Genomic DNA, 21832 nt, shown 5'->3' on the forward strand with positions numbered 1-21832 from the left:
TGTGTGTGTGTGTGTGTGTGTGTGTGTGTATGTGTGTGTTCTCTCCTAGTCCCCCATTAATTCATCTTTCCATCTTTCTCCCTCCCTTTCCCCTTGAAATTATCTTTTATTTTTCCATGTTAGAATTGAGGCTTGAACTCAGGGCCTAGGTGCTATCCTTTAGCTTTTTTTTTTTTTTTTTGCTTAAGTCTGCCACTCTACCATTTGAGCCACACAGTTCCACTTCTGGCATTTTTATTTTTGGTGGTTAATTGGAAAGTATATAAGCGAAGAGCCTCCTTGACTTGCCTGCCCTGGCTAGCTTTAAACCTCATTCCTCAGATTTCAGCTTCTTGTGTAGTTAGGATTAGAGCTATGAACCACCAATGAGCAGCATAAGTCTTTTTTAATATCATGTTGGTCTGTGGTTTACATTTTTTTTCCTTTTGAAATAATAGGATATTGTACTATTTTACATGCAACACCTGACACAGTTTTTGCTATAATTTTGTGTATAGAAGACAATGATAGGAGACAACTGTCTTCCTATGGCCTGGATGCTTTGTGAGGATCAAGGCCTATGTCTAACTGTGTATGTATCTCCATGACACCTAGAGTTTAATGATCCATTTAATAAACATTATTGCTTGAGCTCACACTCTGAGTCCAACATCTAGAGAAGCTGAGGACCACACTGGGAACAGTTTTTGAGTCTCTTCTCTCAGGGCATTTATATTGAGTTGAGAGAAAAAAAACAATAACCAAACAAACAGATAAATGAACAAAATAATTTCAGATAGAACAAAGTAGAGAGTGGTTTAGGTCGGGGGAGGGGGAATAGGGAGTTCATTTAGATTGACTTGTCAAGGAAGGCACTTATGGAGGTGAGACTTTTGCTGAGAATGACTCGGATAATTGAATGACAGAGAAATAGCAAAAACATGGAGATACAACCATGTTTGCAACTTTCAGAGGTTAGGGTCATGTGAACCAAGTTCAGGGACCAGACCATTGCTGAAAACTAGGGGTTAGGGTGTCTGGAAGTCCTCAGAGGGAAAGCTAGGAAGTAATGTGATTAAAACTGCCTTTTAAAAGTGTCTTGCACTTAGTAAGCATTTGTGTTGAAGGAACAGGATAAGCCTTAAATCTATAGAGGCACCTTGTTGAGTTGGCATCAGCGTGGATTTTAGAGTCAAGAATATGTTTCTCAGATTTCAGCCTTATCATTTATTTTATGTTTGACTTTGAGCGGTTATTTAACCTCTGTTAGCCTATAACTTTTCATCTATTGAAGAGGAAAATTGATACTTACACAATAGTCTCATTGTGATAAAATGAGGTAATTCATTAAAAGACCTTGTATATAACAAGGCATCAGTGGCTCATGCCCATAATCCTAGATGCACTAGAGGTTAAGATTTGGATGATTGTGATTTAATGCAGATTTAGGCAAAAAATCATTGGATCTTAATTCTACTAATAAAAATTGGGGTGAATGGTGGGCTCACGAAGTCATCCAAGCTATGCAGGAGGTATAAATAGAAGGACTTTGATCCAGAGTGGCTTAGGCAAAAAGTGAAACCCTGCTTAAAAAATAATGAGAGCAAAAAGGGATAGGTGCATGGCTCAAGCAGGAGAGTACCTGCCTAGCAAGCACAAAATCCTGAGTCCAAACTCCCATACTGAAAAAAGAGAACTAGGCGCCGCATAGCACTCAGCTCCTCATATGCATACAATCTATCATCAATACGCTGATCATAAACATATGGTTTCAGAGAATAATGAGGTCTTGTTGGTGATGTCTTGTTAGAAATCCCTTTCTATTACTGTTAGTTGTCTTCTTTACCTCTTGAAATGTTACTGCTATCACATTGATAGTCTGATACTCTTAAATCTAAGAGAATATTACCTAATGGGAAAAATATCTCAAGGAATTCTATTGTGAATTTCTTGTCCAGTGAATAATTGTTTTTTAATTGCCTTGTATTCAAAATATATATTAATGAATCCAAAATGTCTTTACAATTAATATTCCCTTATTATGCAAATATATATATGCATTTTTCCTTGAATATATTTTTGAACACTGAAGGAACCAGAATGATTTATGCAGTAAAAAGTGTGGTTATAGTTATGTGAAGGGTACCATAAGGAGTTTAAATTAATAAGTTTGTAATTTTGATTAGTAATTAGTTGCAGTTATTAGTTATAAGCCTTTCAAAGAGAATTTTTAGTGCACTTGAATGGAGCGTATAAGGAATTTCTTAGTTTTTTGCATGAATTGTGCACTTAATTGCAAGGAATAATTGTTCAACTATTTTTATAGTCTGCAAAGTGATGTTTACATTGTTATGCTTTCAGTAGGATTATGAGATTGAGGTGGAGGAAAGTGTTGCTAGTTTCAGTGTCTGAACAGAGTTTAAGTTACTGTGTTGCTTTAGGTATATAATTGAATTTGTAGTTTGGGTATGTTATTATGTATTTGTTTCAGGCTAGATTTTTCTCCTTTCTTTTGTTGGTAGATTACTTTTTGTTTTGAACCCCCTTCAAAAGATATTCAGAAAAACAAATAATGTTTAAGGAATGTGGAGGAGGAGGTAGCGTGGGTAATTCATGCAAGTTCAGTCAGCACTTAGGAGATTCTTGAAATGTTTTTTGGTGTCCAGTGGAACTGTACAGAACTGTTAGCATCTGCATGTTGTGTGAGAGAAGGCTCAGTTGATGTATTTTTGAAATGGAATGTAAATAAGGAGAAGGAAGGTGGAATGGCTGTATAGGATTGGGAAGTAGGAATCACATTTTAAATAAGACAGGAGGTTATAGGCACCAAGGAGTTTTCATTTCCCTTAGTTGAGTGCCAGTTGTTTGTTAACAATACCATATTTGAGAAGTAGAGGTTTGCACAGCTTCAGAATGGAACTGATAACTTAGAAGAGATAATTACCTATTAGCCTTAGTAAGCTTTTATAGGCTTTCCTTAGTATTACCCTGTGTCTATAGTCATTCTTCCTCCAAAATATCACAAACACAGGTGCATATATTGTGTTCATTTCATACTTTCTCATTAAAATTTGTTTGGCTTAAGTGATGTAATATTGCAAATCACACTGTTAGATTTTTCTTTCTTGTCGGTTAGGGCCAATAATCATATCACTAGGTAACTGTGGCCTTTATTTTGACCAATTTCTCTTACCCGTTTTTCAGTCTCTAGTAGTGAAAATGGTCATCTCTCTCTAACCCCTTCAAAAATTGTTTTTAAACATATTTGAAGATTTATTATCTGTGCATGATATGAAACACTTATACTCTCTGTTACTTGAAAGGAAGAGGTAGGACTATCACGACTGGAGGCCAGGTCATGCAAACTGTTAGCCATGCTCCATCTGAAAGACAGCGTGAATGTGATGGTGTGTGCTTCTAGTCTCAGCTACTCTGGAAGCAGAGAGGTAAGAGGATTGGGGTTTGAGGCCAAATTAGCCAAAGACCCAATCTGAAAAGCAAAGTAGAAACAACAAACAAACAAACCCCAAAGGATAGACCCATGGACCAAGTGGTAGAATGTTTGCCTTCAGTACTACAAAAGTAGACGGATAGATACAATTTATAACCATGTGTTCCTTCATTCATCTGTACCTTTCTCTTTCCTTTCCTTCACAACAGACTTTACCATAGATATTATTCTGTTGTTCGGACTGAAATGCATAACAAACTTGAGTAAGTCCAAAATCATATTGCAAATGCAGGTCTTAATGATAATGTCAAAGTCCCCCCTCCTCCCCTGCTCCCATTTCAGAGTGAAAGGAAATAGGGCCCTAGCTGCTGTTTATTGATGACTCATGCATTTTGAGGAAAACAGAAGTCCTTGAAGGTTCCAAAAACTATTGAATGTTCACTTAAGCCATCAAGAATCGTTGTTAGCCTCTACATTTGAAGTTAATTGTTTATTGAAAATAGATCATTTTCGTTGGTTCATTTAGTGAACTAAAGATTTGGCAACATTTTTATAACAGAATGTATTGAACACATATGGGGTGTCTCCTCTTTATCTGCCCCTTCTTGGTGATTTTCGCATTGGGTCTTTCTGTTTTGTGGTGAGATCCTGGGGTTGAGTCCAAATCCAACTCCAAAGCTGCTTGCATGCTAGGTACAGGCTCTGTTACTGCGTAATATTTCCAGTCTAGAGACTTAATGAGAAAGAATTCAAGGACTACTTGGCTGTTCAATACTTAGCATCTTGGCTTGTGCTTCCTTTTCATGATAAACTTCTGCAATTTAGACAGGTGTGCAGCAGATGTAGAAGAAGTGGTGAATAGACTAAGCAGGAATGGCATTCTTTGTCCTAAGATAACCTAGGAAGCAATTTGGGAGTAAAGTGTGTGAAGTCAAAGACTCTTGCTTTTATTCTTTTTTAAGGCCCTAGTATAATGTAGGCTTCTTTTTGGTTTGTCTTGTTTTATTTTGCTTTGACACATAATATGGGTCATGAATGTTTTCAGAAAAACACCTGTAACTCAGTTGTGCTAGCTCTGTCATGCAAGTTGTAATCAGTTCTTATTGAGCTGGTGATGCATGCTTCCCTTTCATAGCCACTGGGAATGAGCCAGTGAGTAACACAGGTGAAAGCCCTCAAACAGGAGCAGTTAGGTATAGTGCATGTGATGGCAGAGGGCAGAGGGCAGAGGGCAAGAACAGGTAGTAAACCACAAACATAAAAGATCAGTGAATCCTCTGGTATGTGAGATGATAATTACTCTAAAAAATAACAACCAGGAGAGTTCCTGCTGTCTTGACGCCAAGACGACAGTGTTAATTAGTTGAGATGGCTCTCTGAGAAGGGACGTTAGAACAGACATTTGATGGAGGTGAGAGAAGAATCTGTGTAGCTATACTGGGTAAGAACTTCTTTAGGCTGAGAGAAAGTAAACTAGGCTAGAGTGTGGCATGGATTGAATGAAGGGGAAACACCCCTTTTGCTATTGAGAACATTTCCTAATTAATAGAGTTAACTATATATCAGAGTTAACTATGAACTCACGGCCTGCCCTTGGGTTGGCCCTCCTATCTTCCTCTTCTCTGTGAGGTGTCATGGCATCAATGTTGAAATGATATCTCCTCCTACAGAACTCACTGTGCCTCATAATTATTCCATACAGCTTGCCAATATTGATTTTAATACCATTGGTATTTTGTCCAATATTTTCCGGCTCTTTGATAGAAAGAAACCTAGTGAGTTCTAATCAAGGCCACATAGTGTGTCTATTTGGGTTTTGTTCATTACACTCTAGTATTTTAAAACTCACTTAATACTTTTGAATTAAGAAATAGGCCTCTGCTCAAAGTAAAAGAACACTTAAGCTGCCATAATCAAAATCTTGTGTAAGAATAGGGGAATATCTCAAGTAATAGAGTGCTCTTACGTCTTCATTTTCTGCCATCCCAGTGAGATTATAGGCATGGACGACCATGCCTGGCTCATTTTGCCATCTCTTGACAAGACTGATGTAGCCATTTTCCCCATAGATTCTGCCTTTTGGCCCTGACTTTTTCACCACCACCTTCCTCTGAGTTATGCAGAAGTTGCTTTGCCTTTTGCATTCCTAACATATTACAGGCTGTCTATCCAGAGGACTTGATTTTGTCCTTTTCTCTCCTGCTGCCTCTCCTATGCACATATCTCTGATAAGCTCTTTGCAAAAGACTATGCCAAAGCAGTGATGAAGTACAGAAATAAAATTAGCCAACATTAGGGCTGGAGGTATAGCTCAGTGCTAAGAGCACCTGCTTAGAAGTTACTGAAACATGAGTTCAAACCACAGTACCACCAAAACAATTGTGCAGTGTTAGATAACCTTGACCACTCACCAAGGATTTTTGAGAGATATCAGAGAAAGTGCATTGTTTATTATGAGTTTTGTGTGAGTTTTACTTTATCTAATATCTATCCAGATGTCCATCCAACTACCCTTTTACTCAGAGGCTATTTCTAACTCTTACTATCATAGGTAGTAAGAATTGGCAACTGAATAAACCAAGTAAATATGAGATCATAGAAAGAGTTAGAAACTTTGAGTTAAATTCAACGAGATTTTTATGATAATACTTATTTAAAATCACTCTTTTTAGTAATTTATTTTTAAACCTCTCATTTAATAACAGGCATATACCTACAAATGCAATGGTTGTAATAGATGATACTGAATTTGGTAATATGTGTAAACAAAGTAGATCCCAATGTGGGTAAGGTAATTAAGGAAGACACTATGAAGATGCTCTATGTTGTTGTTGTAGTAGTCAAAGGACATTTCACATATAAGGGAGGACATGAACAGAGACTACTAAGATCTGAGCTGGCCCAGCTGGAACTTACAGAAAGAGTAAGAAATAAAAGGACTAGTTTATCGTGTTGGTAGGAATGATGGAAAGGTATGTCAATATATGCTTTTAAATAGAAGGATCATTTTACTGGGCTTACAGGTTAACTCTCAGGGTAATGTGGAGAGTAAATTGAAAAATATAAAATTTACAATATGTCAGCTGAGAAAGCATGATGGGCTGCACTGCTGAGAAAGAAAGGACAGGCGAGCAATGTAGGTTGTAGAGGTACAAACCAAACAAACAAGCAAAGGGCCCTGATGACCCATTGATAGGGGGCAGTAGTATCTAGTATTAATACTGGATTATGATTTCAGCAGCTGCTGAACAGAGATGTATCACCAAAAATCTTGATTTCAAGTCACCAGTGACTTGCTAAAACCTTTGCACTGGCTAATTGGGAAAAAAGATGGGAAATAAAGAAAGACAAGTCTATGAATAAGACATGGGAGAATATTGGGGCAAAAAGAAAAAAGAGAGAAGAGATTTGGAGAATTGTGTTGGGAAAACATTGGGACAGGGAGCTAGCTGCATGGAGGAGTTGCGCTACAGTGTGAAATGCTATACTAAGTCTAAAGGATCAAGGTTTTCTATTTAGCCACTCAGAGGAAAGTAGTCACAGTAACCGCTGTCTTTTCTTTGGTGAAAGAAGCCACTAAGGTCTACTGTTGTGCTTGGCACTGGAAGAATAGAGGTTGCAACATTGATGCAAAGAGGAGTTTTATTTTTCTAGGTGAGACTTCAGCTAGTTTAGGATTTTGGAGGAAGAGCTGGACTCAGAGAAGTTAAGGCGGAAAGTTGAATGACTGATAGAGTGAAGCTGATAGCAGCAGAACACACTTCTATCTCTGGAAGGGTAAATGCAGATACATAGGAGATTTCTTCAGTGGGGTTTTGCAGAGCCTTTTACCTAATGACCTTCATTTGGTCTGCTCAGTAGGGACTGAGATTATCTGCAAACAAGGATGTCAGAATTTACCTAAAGAATGGAAATAAGTCAAATGCCTTCTAGATGAATGCAAAGGCATTTTTAAATTCTGATTTTCTTGCCTCACATTTTCTGGGGTTGTACTAAGTTGGAAGTTTAGGGGTTGATCTTGGAAACCATCCTTCATTTTCTCTAGCCTCTCTGGTGATTCCTCTTCACTTAACTACATACTACATTTAACTTTGACCTTAGGGTAGATTCCTGGCTGTTAACCTTCCCATTGTGTTTCTAGTTAGTCATACCTCCCCCTTTTTTTTCTTATTGGGTTTACAGACAGCTCACACCATTATTGCTCTGTTGAAAGTTAGAATCCTAAACTTGATGTGGTTGTGAACCCCTGTAATTCTAGCATTAGGGATGCGGAGGCAGGAGGATCTAGTGTTCTAGGATAGCCTGGACTACATCACGAGACTCCATCTTGAAAAAACACAAAACAACAACAACAACAACAACAAAAACACACAAAAGAAATCCTGCGTCTCTTGTTTGTTGCCACAGATACCTTTTAGTACTTCTGTATAGATACCGTATTAGGACTGGGATATAAAAGGAACCTGGCCTGAGGAGGAAACTAGAGTTCTCATAAAAGGACATGAAAGAATTTTATGTTTTGTTGTAAATATTGTGATGGAAGCACAGCGTGGCAGTCCTGATTGAGTTAGGCTGGCCAGGGAAAAATGGGCATCGATGTGGAATGATACAAAGTGAATATAAGCTGAACATTTATTAGCAAGAAATAATATTTTTGAGTATTCATTTTTTAGTTAAATATATTTTTTATTGTAAATATACTGTGCAGAGGGGTTACAGTTACATGAATAAGGTAATGAGTACATTTCCTGTCGAGCATTGTTCCCCCCTCCTTTGTTTTTCCCCTACCATTGCTTCCCTTCCTACCCCCTGTCTCCCCAAAGTTGTAAAGTTGGTTTTCAACATAGTGTCTTATACATCTTATTGCTACAATGAGTCAACCTGTATTGTTATTTCCCTTCCTGTCACCATATTAGAAGGATGTATATACAAGATTCAGGGTACTGGAATCAAATACAGTGAAAACAGGGGTGATAGCATGGGGGAAGAACCTACAAAAGAAACAGAAAAATCACATGATACATTATAAGTACATTAAAAACAACAGCAAGAAAGCTAAAACCTCTTGTGTTCCCCCTATCTTGGGGTTCATTTTGCTTACTATCATCTTATATGGTCATATGTACATAGCTTTTTTTCGAGTATTTATGGTGTTCTTAAGTAGACCAGCAACAAACATTTCATTACATCAGTAAGTAAGAAACGACCTGGAATTGTTTATCATTGTGTGCTACCTTTTCCATTGGTCCTTCCTTAGCTCCTGAAAGCCCCATGGAGAAACCAGGAACAGATAATAGAGATCCTTTAAGTGAAGGTAGAAGCCCCTTGCTTGTATGTTCTTTCTTAAAGGATATTAATTGGAAACAGCTATGACTGTAAACATGAGTTAGCAATGGGGAAAAGCTCAGGACCATGACAAAAGTGCATGCCTGACACTGTCTCTGCTTCTCCTACCCCTGACCCCAGTATTGTCAGGCACTACTAAGGGCAAGGAGATTCAGTGTCCAGAGAGTTTATGACCAATATTTCTAGGAAATTTTGATTTATGAATGCAGTTTGCTATCCTGATTGAAAATTACCAGATTTTATTTTATGAGGAAAAGTGTGTGTGTGTGTGTGTGTGTGTGTGTGTGTGTGTGGTGTACTTCCATGGTTAGTCACTATTTTTACATGAATTAGTTCAACCTGTAGTCCCAGAAACAGAAGTAGACATTTGGAAAATATAAGCTCAAGACTTTAGGTTTAGGGTGGTTTCACAGTTTTAATATCTTTTGCTAACAGGGGTCGTATAAGAGTTCTAGATGTCTTAGAGTTGAGAGGAGTAAAAGCCAGAATTGAAAGGAAGGCAAATGAGCAGTGAAACACAAAGATGAATTGTGCTGACCTCATTTTGTCTCAAGTCAACCCAAGGAAGGTGACATACAGTATTATATACTGGGGAAAAGCCCTTGCTAACTCTAAACTGTTCAAGAGAGTTGTTGAATGAGAAGATACAATGTTGAGCTCTGATTTTCCAAGTACAGCTTTCCAACATTTTTGGAGCCACATTAGGGATATTGACATTCATGATCACAGTGGTAGTATGGATTAAACTCCAAAACTTTTACCTCCTTGCTTCTTTAGGAAGCAGTGGTAAAATTATCACAGGTACAATTATAGATAGGTCCTAGTAAGAATCAAGACAAGTTAGTAATAGCATGGTGAAACTCTGATGGGTGACAACTTCCTTTGTGTTTCAATTTTTACTACTTTTGTGATTAATTTATCTGACAAGTAATATCCTTCGAAGTTACCTTATAGATCTTAAGCATGTACCATTTTTCATTTGTTCATGCATAGCCTTTTGTAGTTGTCCATCAATGTTTGGTTTGATTTCCCCCTGTTATAATTCTTCATAAGCTCCTAGAAGACATCTCCAGTGCTATATGAAATATAAATGATTCCTAGTAAATGGATTGGAATTTAGACTGTCATCTTAATTTAGTAATACATTTACCCACATTTAAAATATAATATGAGGATGCTACATTAAGAGCTTATTAACATGGAATTTATTTGTGTTCACTTGAGATGTGTCTCTGGAACTTCAGGTGTGGCATGTAAATTGTAAAACTCTGTCATTCAAACTGAAGCCAGCTAGGATTTTATTGTTCTAGGTTTCCCAGTGATTTTCCTGACATTACAAAGGGTGCTTGGTTTGTAGACCTTGAAATAGGGAGATGAAAACAGACTTCTTTGGACACACTTGACTACAAATGTGCAGGTATTTCTTTGGTAAACAGAAGTTGAGCTTATGTCTTTAGGGAGTCTTTATTAGCAATTAATTAATTGGGGTATCTTCTGTAAATTACCTTATTAATTAAAATAAGGTCACAGACATCCATAAAATTGTGTCAGGCAAAGTATTAACTATAACACAAAGTGTTATGGTGAATATAGTACTAGTGGTGTAGCTCAGTGGTAGGACACTCATGTGGCATGCACAGGCCCTGGGGGAACAAAGAATGTGGGATTGAAACAACTGCATAAAATTTATGGACTTGATCTCTTGATCTTATTAAGCTAAGGGAAATCTCCATGTAAATATATGCCTTTAGTTCATTTCCCATTAGCATTTAAACATGATTATATGTAAGGAATTTTCTAACGTAATTTATAGACTGTATATATTTGTCTTTGGGAACCCATGTAGGAGAATCTGCTTTTTAGTCAAACTGTTTTATAGAGAAAGTCTTGTTATTGTTGTTGTTGTTGTTGTTTGTTAGAGTCCTGCATAGCCTACATTAACCTTAAACTCTGAAATCTTCTCTCTCTACCTCTCAAATGCTGGAACTACAGAAGTGAACCAGCATGCCTGTGAGGGGTTCTATTTGTTGTTTTGTATTCCTCAAATGCTTTATAGTATATTTTAAGCCAGATATGGTGGCACGTACCAGTAATTCAGTACTTGAAAACTGAGTCAGGAAGATATTAAATTCAACAAGGCCAGCTTGGTTTAATACCAAGACCCTGTCTCAAAAAAAAATAAAAAACCAAGTATATTTAGTTACTTGGGATAATGAAAATGGGAGGATCATGATTTGAGGCCAACTTGGGCAGTGACCTTCTCTGTAGCTGAGCACAGTGGTGTGAACCTGTTCTCTCAAACTGTATGAGAGAGTTGGACTGGGAGCGTTCTAATGGCAGGCCCATCCAAGCAGAAAAGCCTCTGAGACTCTGTCTCTATGGAAGGGAAGCTGGATTCTGTGGCACAGGCTGTGATCCCAGTTATCCACAGCTAGGTAGCCTAAAAGAAGGCAAATTAAAGTTCAGGCACATGTGCAGGTAGGTACTGATAGGCTGTCCTAAAATTAATCGGAGAAAAGCAGGGCTGGATGTGTGACTCAATACAAGCACAAGGCCTTGAGTTCAAGCCCCCAAGTACTACATAAACAAATGGACAAATGAGAAACATTTTCTTTTTTCTTTTTCTTTTTGGTTGGTTGTGGGGCTTGAACTCTGGGCCTGGGCGTTGTCCCTCAGCTCTTCAGCTCAAGGCGAGTGCTCTACCGTTTGAGGCACAGGACCACTTCCAGTTTTCTAATGGTTATTGGAGATAAGAGTCTCACTAACTTTCCTTGCCTGAGCTAGCTTTGAACCGTGATCCTCAGATCTTAGCCTCCTGAGTAGCTAGGATTACAGACGTGAGCCACCAGCGCCCGGCTGAGAAACATTTTCAAGGAGTGGGAAAAAAAAAACCCCTCACTAGCCACAGAATGTTAATAATAAATTATCATATGAAGAGCAAAACAGAAAAAAAACAGAATTTCAGACAAACCTAGAATACTAAAATCAAGTGAGTAAGCAAAAAATAAATTCAAGAATCTACTTGGGTTACTTGAGGATGTTATTTTAACTGTATTCTAACATACCTGGAGTTATTCCCTTGGCAATCCCTAAGCCTTCCTTTTATTTATTGCTTCTATTGCTGTTGTTTCTTGTTGTTTTGGGGGGGGATGACAAAATATAAGACAAAGTCTTATATTTCCTGGGCTGGTCTCAGACTCACTATGTGGCCCAGGGTAGCTTGTGACCTTTCTATGCTAGGACTATAGGTATGGAGCACCATGCTAAGTTTTTATCACTTTTATCTCAAAGACATCAATCCATTGTTGTCAAATGCCACTGTACTTTTTCCTTGTTTGCTCCTTGCATTTGCTGTTTGAGCCACATTTTGTTCTACTCAACTTAAGTAACACTTTAACTCTGTGTTTTTAAATCATAATATGTCCTCACCCCAAGTTCAAATATATATATTTAACATTTTTCATTTATATTTATATTTACAGTTTTTTATATGTAAATATAAGAATCTGAATGATTTTTGCCTTATACATGAGGGATATGTTCCAAGAACCCTAGGAGATACCTGAAATCCTGTAGAGTAGTAATCCCTATATAGCCCATGATTTGTTTTGTTGTTGTTGTTGTTTTGCACATACAACCTTATGGTAAAGTTCCATTTACAAATTAGGTATAGTTAACAATCAGCTAAAGTAACTGATGAAACAATTATCATAACATATTATAATAAAGTTATGTGAATGTAATCTCTCCCTCTCTCAAAATAGCTTATATTGTACTTATCTTCCTTTATAGAATCCTGTGAGATGGTACAAAGCCTCCATGATGAGACGAAATAAAGTACGGGATGTGTGGGTTGTGACTCAGTCAAGCTTCTAAGTAGGAGTCATGTGAATGCTGCATTCCATCTGATAACCAAGATGTCCTCTAAGTGGCATGTGCAGTGTGGATTTGCTAGACAAATGGATGATCCCCATGTGAGGCAGGGCAGACTAGAATGGGCCCGGACAGTGGGAGGTCTCATCATGCTCCTTAGAATAGCATGCAGGGATTTTCCATTTAATATTTGAGGAAGGGTTACTAAGACCATGCTTGGCGAGACTGGGGGCAATAGGCAGAAATGACTATATGTAAGACAGAGACATTCTTTTTTTCCCAATGGTTGTCAAGTAATTCTAAGGAAATTCTCCTGAATTGCTATCTCTTTCTTTTCCCACTAATATACGAAGTCATCTTAATCATATATTAGTTCTCAAATGTGTCTGTTCCTCAGCTTTGTATTTTTTCATACTTTAAATTTTTGTTCTGCTATAGTGGTTAATTCTGTACTCTCTGCATATTTTTCAAAAAGTTTCATGCATTTTAATAAATGTTAGGTTAAACTTGTCATACTTCATTTTCAACATTTTTCTGATATTTTAATTTTATTTCAAATTAACTTTTAAGATATGTTTACAATTTCAGGGAAAAAGCCCAAGAGGTATTTTGTTTGGATAATTTTGTTTGGTATTTTGTAAGGATAAGCATATATACAGGGTAAAGGTAAAATAGACAGTGTTCAAAGTTTTTAAATGGTCTCATACAATGAACTAATCAAGAACCTATGATGTGCAAGAGTTTTATGATTACACACTAAAGATATAGTTGAAAAGGACAAAAACATCTGGCTTTTACCTTGATCAGCTTTTGCAGTTGTGTGGGAATTACAAGTAGATTTTTGTCAGACTCGGAATGTGGAGCTGTTGCTGTGGCGATGAAGGGGGAGTTGAGGCAGAGAGGGACCAGAGGTAAGAAAAACAGTTTAGATCTCAGAAGGTACTCAAGGCCAGGTCACCTTAAAGTTACTTAAGTGTAATGTGGAATTGCTGTAATATTAGGAAAGTTGGACCAAAAAAAAAAAAAAGAGGACAGTAGAGGAGGAACAGTCAGAGGATGATTATGGTGTTTGAGACTTGGTCAGATATTAGGAAAAGGATGTTTATCCTAAAGTTGAAACGTGGAGGCACAAATTCCCCCCAAAGGTCTGATGTCTGTTCTGCATACAGTTGTCAGTAGAATGTTGGTAGACTTGTAATGAGCTCACTTGGTCTTTTCTTTTCCCCGTGTGGGAAGCTAAGCCTTGCTCATTGTAGTACTCTACTATTTGAGCTATGCCTCCAGCCTAGATTTTTGCTGGTTACTTAGGAATAGACTCTCATGAACTTTTCTGCCTGGACTACCTTCTAACTACAATCTTTCAGGTCTCAGCCTCCTGAGGAGCTAGGATTATAGCATTTAAGATACTGATTCCTAGACTGGCTAAAAGATTTACAAATGAATGCCCTTAAAAACAAGAAATGTACTCATTACCTTATTCATGTAACTGTAACCCCTCTGTACATCACCTTGACAATAAAAATTAAATTTAAAAAGATAAATGCCTTTAAAAATGAAGGCCTTAGCCAGGTGCAGTGGCTCATGCCTGCAATCCTAGCTACTCAGTAGGCTGAAAACTGAGGATAATGGTTGGAAGCCAGCCTGGGCAGGAAAGTCCCTGAGACTCTTATCAACTAAAAACTATTCAGAAAAAGCCAGAAGTGTTGGTGTGGCTCAAGTGGTAGAACACTAGCCTTGAATACAGAGAGGCTCAGGGACAGAGCCCAGGCCTTGAGTTCAAGCTCTAGGACAAGCAAAAAAGAAAAAAAAAAGAAGAAAGAACGAAAGAAAGAAGGAAAGAGAGAGAGAAAGAGGGAGGGAGGGAAAGGAAGAGAAATGAAAGGAAGGAAGGAAGGAAGGGAGAAAGAAAGAAAGAAGAAAAGGAGAGAGAAAGAGAGAAAGAGGGAGGGAGGGATAGGAAGGGAAGTGAAAGGAAGGAAGGAAGGGAAGGGAAGGGAAGGAAGGAAGGAAGGAAGGAAAGAATCTCTGAAAAAAACCATTTTGCTTGACAAGATATATGCTATATGATAAATAGACTCATGGCAATAGGAGTTGTGAACACAATAGCTTCTAAGAACATCTATTGATTGGGGTGGTGGTGGAAAATGGAATGGAGAAGTCTATTAAATAGGTGGAATCATTTGGTGGCAGATATGAGAAAGGAAGATACATGAGTGGGGTGTTTTACATATAAATAGCAGAGTATCACTAAGTTAGTCTTAGTCCTTTCTCAAATGATTCTTTCTTCTGGACTTTGGTTTGATTTTTGACATCACCATGTAGCTGGAGATTTCTGTCAATGGGAGATCTGTTTCATTTGCTTTCAAGCTCTGTGAATTTGGCAGTTACTTTAAAACATCCCCTGAATTTCTCCCCCTGCTCCCTTCTTATAGCCATCTCCATGCTGGGCGACCTGGTCACTTCCCGCCTTGTGTAATACTCCTTTTACTTCTCAGCACTTCTACCTCTGTGAGGTGTAGTATGCACTCAGTGCCTTTCCATCAGCCTCTACAGCCTCTGTCCCCATTAAGGTAATCGGACTACTCAGAGGCCTCTGGCTGTTTGGGTAAATACTAACTTTACCATCTTTATTCACTCTCTCATTCGTTTAACAGTCTTCCTCAAATGCCTAGTATTTTATGTGTTCTTTAAAAGGCAGTTTCATCAGTCAGCCAGCAATATCTATGTTCATGAAGCTTATATTCAGAAGCAAGAGAAATGCTCCATGTTTAGCTGGCTACATGCTATAGAACAAGACAGGAAGACTTCTTTTGCCATCCCTACAGCCATAGCTTGGTCTTAGTCTAGCCTCCTTCTGAACTACACTTCATGTCTCTTTCATACAGACATGCTTCAGGTTATTATCCCTGACCATCTTCCACTGCCTCATTCCAGAACTGAGGCTTCATCTTATTTTCTTTAGCATGGATAGCCTGATGCTTACTAACCACCTGAGCTAATGATGTCTTGTGCTTTCCCTTTCTTAGAGATTAGAGCTTTCTTATCTAAACTACTCAGTTTGAACCTCTTGTTTTTGCTCCCCAGTATTATACCTATAGCATGAAATCATGTGCATATCAATCAGGTGAAAGGTCTGAAAGCCAATGGTAGGTGTTTACAAAGAGACTGATGGATGATGATGGCTCCCTTCATTCTCTGCACCACCTGGAGAGGTCCTCAATCACCACAGAATCTTTATTTCTAGGGTAACATTCCCCCCCCCATTATTCTCTGGTGGCACTGTTCTTTTGTTGTGACAAAGTGAGTTTTGTAAGATAATATCCCTCAGTCACAGCTGTGGAACACTTGAACACTTCAAGGTGTCTGAGGTGGCTGAAGAACTATATTTTAAGTTTATTTAATTTCAATTGAAATTTAAATAGTTACAGGAAGCTGGTAGCTACTGTGCTAAAACATGTAGTTCCAGTGTGTCTCTGGCCCTGAGATTTTCCACTAACTGGATGTGCTCTGTATTGCAGTTTTCAGATCATGAATGACCATCAACTTTAGATGATAAGGAATCCTGAAAAGGACAAGAACAGGTTCTGGCTTATAATCTCAGTTTTTTCCTTGTACCATGAGAAGATTTATAGGACTCTGCTTATGAGTGTTGAAGTAAGGTACAAGTAGGGTGCATTCCCTACATTTAGTGTAGAGTCTAGCTCTGATGTTTGCTGGCTTATCTTGTGAGAGTTTGTGTTTTCATTCATTTCATTTGTAAGAATAAAATACTCTCATAGAACAGAGAGAAATAAAAAGGAAAGAAGAGTAACTCACAATCCTTCTGTCTATAAACAGCAACTTACAGAATATGAAAAACACTGTGATTTGGTTCATGAAGACACTCTTCTTTTTGTTTTGAGTATGTACATTTCCAAGCACCACTGGCACTATTGTGAAGAAGACAACTTGACAAGAGTACTTAATATATCAAATTGGAACTGAGTCCTATGGCTTATGCCTGTAATTAATTCCATCCAACTCAGGAGGCTGAGGCAGCAGGATCACAAGTTAAAGGGCAGGCTGGGATGGCTTAAAAAAATTGAGTACCTTCTGTGTTTCCAGCTCTGTGATAAGTACAAGAAATGGAAAAAGAAAAAAAACATAAATATAAAACTCTGGACCTCACTCATCTTAGAGTTTAGTTACTGAGCTATACTCTCATTATCTATCTATCTATCTATCTATCTGTCTGTCTGTCTGTCTGTCTGTCTGTCTGTCTGTCTGTCTGTCTGTCTGTCTGTCTGTCTGTCTGTCTGTCTGTCTATCTATCTATCTATCTATCTATCTATGTAATCAATTTATCTATCTACAAGTCTACCTACCTACCTGTCATCAGAGCCTTGCTACGTAGTTCAAACTGTCCTCAGTCTTTTTAAAAATATTTTTTATTGTAAAGATACTGTACAGAGGCTGGGAAGGTGGCTCAGTGGTAGAGCGCTTGCCTTGCATGCATGAGGCCCTGAGTTCAATTCCTCAGCACCACATAAGCAAAAAGAAAAAGCCACAAGTGGCGCTATGTCTCAAGTGGTAGAGCGCTAGCCTTGAACTGGAGAGCTGAGGGACAACGCCCAGGCCCAGAGTTCAGGCCCCATGATGGGACCAAAAATATAAAAAATAAAAAAGGTACTGTACAGAGGGGTTACAGTTACATGAGTAAGATAATAAGTACATTTCCTATCAAGCATTGTTACCCCCTCCTTTGTTTTTCCCCTAGTATCCCTTCCCTCCCGACTTCCCCAACTCCTCTCTCCCCCACAAAGTTGTAAAGTTCATTTTCAACATAGTGTCTTGTACTCATTGTTACAATGGGTCAACCTGTATACTTGTTGCAGCATTTTGTTATTTCCCTTCCCCTACCCAAATTAGAAAAATGTGTATACAAGATGCAGGCCACCAGAATCAAATACAGTGACAACAGGGGTTATACCATGGGAGAAGAACATACAAAAGGAACAAACAAAAATCACATAGTACATTAAAAACAACAGCAACAAAGAAAAAATCATCTTGCGTTCCTATCTTGGGGTTCATTTCACTTAGCATCATCTTATATGTACATTGCTTTTGACCTGTTCTACTTGTCTGGTAAGATTATCCTAGACGTATACTCATTATTGCAAATAAAGGAAACCATGGGGCCTATGTTTCTTTGGGTCTGGCTTACTTCACTTAATACAATTTTTTCTAAGTCTTTCCATTTCCTAACAAATGGGGCAGTGTCATTCTTTCTGATGGAGGCAAAGAACTCACACACACACACACACACATACACACATATATGTCACATTTTCTTGATCTATTCACCTACAGAGGGGCATCTGGGTCAGCTGTATCCAAGTCTTGTGATACCTCTAGCTCAGCTGCCATGCCTAGCTCTTCAGCTCTTGCTCTTTTATAATGAACTAATCCCATGCCTGAAGGAAGACCCCTTAGTGTTTAAATACTTCCTAAAGGATCCACTGATGTTGTCTAGCTATTCAAATGTGATTTGGGGAGCTATTCAGATTTAAAGCACCGATGATAAGAAATGAGATGAGAATAACTCTTATATTTGTCGCAAACTACACTTTAATTACTTGCAGAGTTGAACTCAATTTCATGTCTGTAGTATCTTCCCATATTATAGATATTTCTTGACTTACAATGATGTTTGACTTAGGATTTATATATCAAATTTAAATTTTTATTCTGTTTTGGGACATGGCTATCTATATGTCAATATGTTTATTTGTTCTGTCACAGTGCTCAGCAGCACTGTGATCTTGAGAGTAAACCATTGATATTCTATAGTGTACTCTGTTGCTAAGCTGGGATGGTTGATAGATTGGTTATTAAATGCATTTTCTTTTTTGTGGCAATTTTATTTGAATTCAGAGCCTTGTGTTTTTTAGGAAGGCACTCTGCTACTTGGGCCACACCATCAGCTTCTTTTTATATTGGCTGTTTTTGAGATAGGATCTCTCTTTTTAAAATTTATTTCATTTTATTCTATTTTTGCTGGTCCTGGGCTTGAACTCAGGGCCTAGGCACTGACTCTGAGCCTCTTTGTGTTCAAAGCTAGCACTCTACCCACTTGATCAGCAGTGCTACTTCCTACTTTTTCAGAATAGTTTATTGGAGATAAGAGTCTCACAGACTTTTGACTTTTATTCTCAGGCTGTCTTCGAATCATGATCCTCAGATCTCAGCCTCCTGAGTAACCAGCATTACAGGCATGAGCTACCTCCGGTGCCTGGATCCAGGATCTCTTTTTATGCCTGGATTCTCCTGGATTGCCATCTTTCTATTTGTGCTTACTCACTTTTCTAGGATGACAGGAAGGAACCACTGTACTACCGTTGGTCCAAGTGACATCTTGTAAACTTTTATTAGCTTGCTGGCTTCAAACTGAGAACCACAATCTCCACCTTCATAATAGCTAGTATTATAGGATTGAGCCACTGCACCTGGCTAAATGCATTTTTGATTTATGCTATTTTCAATTTAGAATGGCTTTACTGGGATGTAATCTCATTGTAACTTGAAGAGCTTCTGTGCCTCCATTCCATTCTCTTTGTATAGATTTATGTTATGGATGCTATTTGTTTGTCCTTTATCACAAAGTTAAGCTGATTATCCTGGGCCTGGTTATAATATAGGAAATGGGTTTTAAAAAGGAATGTAACTATTCTTATAAAAATGGTTATGCATATTTATTAATTAATCTAAGGTAGAATTTTTTAAAATATCGCTCTCAAGTTGCTTGCCATTTTCACTGATTGGAATGTATAATATGTAATATATCTGTCTATATGCATGTGTCTTATCTATTTCTATCTATCTATCTATCTATCTAATCATACAAATAGACATCAGAGTTACTACATGACTTCTATGTCAGAACTCTGTCATCTTTTCTAGTAGGACGAAATTAAAATTCTATGCTCAATCTCATGCTTTGCCTTTTTATAGTCTTTAGGACCCACATTGGCCTACTTCTCTTTAGTAAATACCTTTTAGCTTCTTTAGCATGTCTTCAAATATGACTAACTCTAGACTAATTACCAATTTTTCAAGAAATTTCTCATAATCTGTACCATCTCTGAGAAATCTATTGTAACACACAAACCAAACTCTGATAGAAAAATATATGATTCCCACTCAAATGGAACTTTAGCAAGGACAAGTTGGTATACCTGTTTTTATTCCTTAAAAATACATTTGGAACTATTTGAGCTAACTTAAAGTAAAATAAGTACCAAGGCAGGTTATATCATACTTTAAAAAAATAAAGAAATAGAAAACACACTATAATAATAAACTGGCTATTAAATTGATACCAGTAATGTATTTATATATGGCACACTATTTCTTTCCACACTCTACCATCTTTGGTATGTATGTGTTTGATAGTTTGATATCAAATGAGTGAAATGTACCTTATATAGAGAAGATAGTCTAATTTAGAGGTGGTACAAATTATTATGATAGAGGTAAAGTTGGCTCTTCTGGATCATACTGAACTTCCTTAGCTGACTAAATAGATTATTTTGTTCCCTATCCCCTTCCCTCTATTCTCTTCTCTTCTTTTGTTATTTTCCCTCTTTCCCTACCTATCTTTCTTCATCCTTTACTCCTTCTCCCTCTTCTTCCCCTTCTTCATCCATTTTTCAAATCATTTTGTGTCAGTCTTTTAATAAATGTCAGAATTCCCCTCCAGCAACTAAAAAATAGAAATTATGTACCAGAGAAGTATAATTTTCATGAACTTAAAAATTACATAAGATACAGCGTAACTTAATATTGGTTTTACCATGTCCTGTAATTTGAAATGGAGTGAAATGCTTCTGTGGTTGAATCATAGCTCTTGTACTGTTTGCTGTAAAAGTTTCAAGAATATATATTTCAATTTTTTTTCAATAATCCAAAACAAATGCCATGGAACCCAGCATACTTAAGACATATTTTCTGAATTTATCTTAAGTGTCTCTGTTCCAGAGGTTTGTGTTTGTGTGTGTGTGTGTGTGTGTGTGTGTGTGTGTGTGTTAGGCCTGGCCTGTTATTTTAGCATGTATCTCTATCCTGGATTGATTGCACTGTGAGGCATAGAATAAGTTACATATGGTCACACTTTGTCTCACTTTGTAGGACCTCTGAGGCCAACTGTCACAGAAATTTGGCTATGGTTAAAATTCTACAAATACAAATTTCTACACATAAACATATATCTGGTTAGAATATCTGGTTTGAAGTAATAGTTGGCTAGTATTACATTGCGTAAAAGGTGTCTCTAAAATATTCATGACTCCTTACATATTAAGAAATATTACCTACTTATGTTGATGATAATGCTCTGGTTACAGCAAATATCTGATTAAATACAAATGTGGATCTATGTTTTTGAATCAAAAGTATGAATATATCAAAAATCTAAAATTAGGACAAAGATGCAAAAATTATGGTAAACATCAAATCTTAAATTTGAGAGGTAGCCCATTGTCAGCTTTCAGTTTACTTTCTTTTCATGTAGCATGAGCAATATTTAAAATGAAAGAGGAATGCCTATAAGAAGGTATATCTTTAAGTTCAGGAATTCTCCTTGACTGTATAAAAGGAGAGAGCCTATGAGGGCTCTGCTTTGGTTACTGGTAAAGCAACCACTTGAAAGGAACTTTCCTTTTCATTCTTCTTTCTCCCTGTTTTGTCCTTTCTCCTCATTTCTTCTTTTTCCTCTTATTACTTTGCTTTTTTTTTTCATGACTCTCACTCCCCCTCCCCCTCTGCTCTTCCTTTCTCTGTCTGTGCAACCACGTGCTTGGAGTCTGTGTATCTGGACTGCCTTTGCTCACAGCTCCCCGTGAGTGTTAGCAGAATGAAAGCCAGATGGACCAGCAGTTCCCACTGTTATCTCCCAGCCGACTCTGGCAAGTCTCCCTCTCTGCCTCCTTTCTTGGCATGACAGAAATATTTGCCTTTATTTAGGGAGACTTGTATTTGCTGCTGTACCTCTTCCCTCAGCTGCAACATAAGCGGAAAGCTATTTATTCTCTGTTGCTGAGGTTGGTTGAGGTGAGTAGAATGGGCAAGGAATTGATTGAGGAAGCAGTTTTAATCCTGCCTAACTTCTGTATGTTTCTAGAATAAGTGACTTTCTGAGCCTGG

At 37.7% G+C, this 21832-nt stretch overlaps 1 protein-coding gene across 3 annotated transcripts in view; it reads left to right on the plus strand.

Moving 5' to 3' along the window:
* Nucleotides 1-21832, plus strand: part of Runx1t1 (runt-related transcription factor 1; translocated to, 1 (cyclin D-related)) — a 122467-nt gene that overhangs the window by 24155 nt on the left and 76480 nt on the right. The window contains exon 1 of one of the 3 annotated variants that reach the window (XM_013012570.1): nt 21720-21739. The exons of the other annotated variants lie outside the window; for them this stretch is intronic. The gene's annotated coding sequence lies outside the window, so the exon portion shown is untranslated. Of the gene's footprint in view, nt 1-21719; nt 21740-21832 lie in introns of those variants that run through there. 3 annotated transcript variants of the gene reach the window in all.

This window comes from Dipodomys ordii, unplaced genomic scaffold (genome assembly GCF_000151885.1).
Source record: "Dipodomys ordii isolate 6190 unplaced genomic scaffold, Dord_2.0 Scaffold17, whole genome shotgun sequence".
NCBI classification, from domain to species: domain Eukaryota; kingdom Metazoa; phylum Chordata; class Mammalia; order Rodentia; family Heteromyidae; genus Dipodomys; species Dipodomys ordii.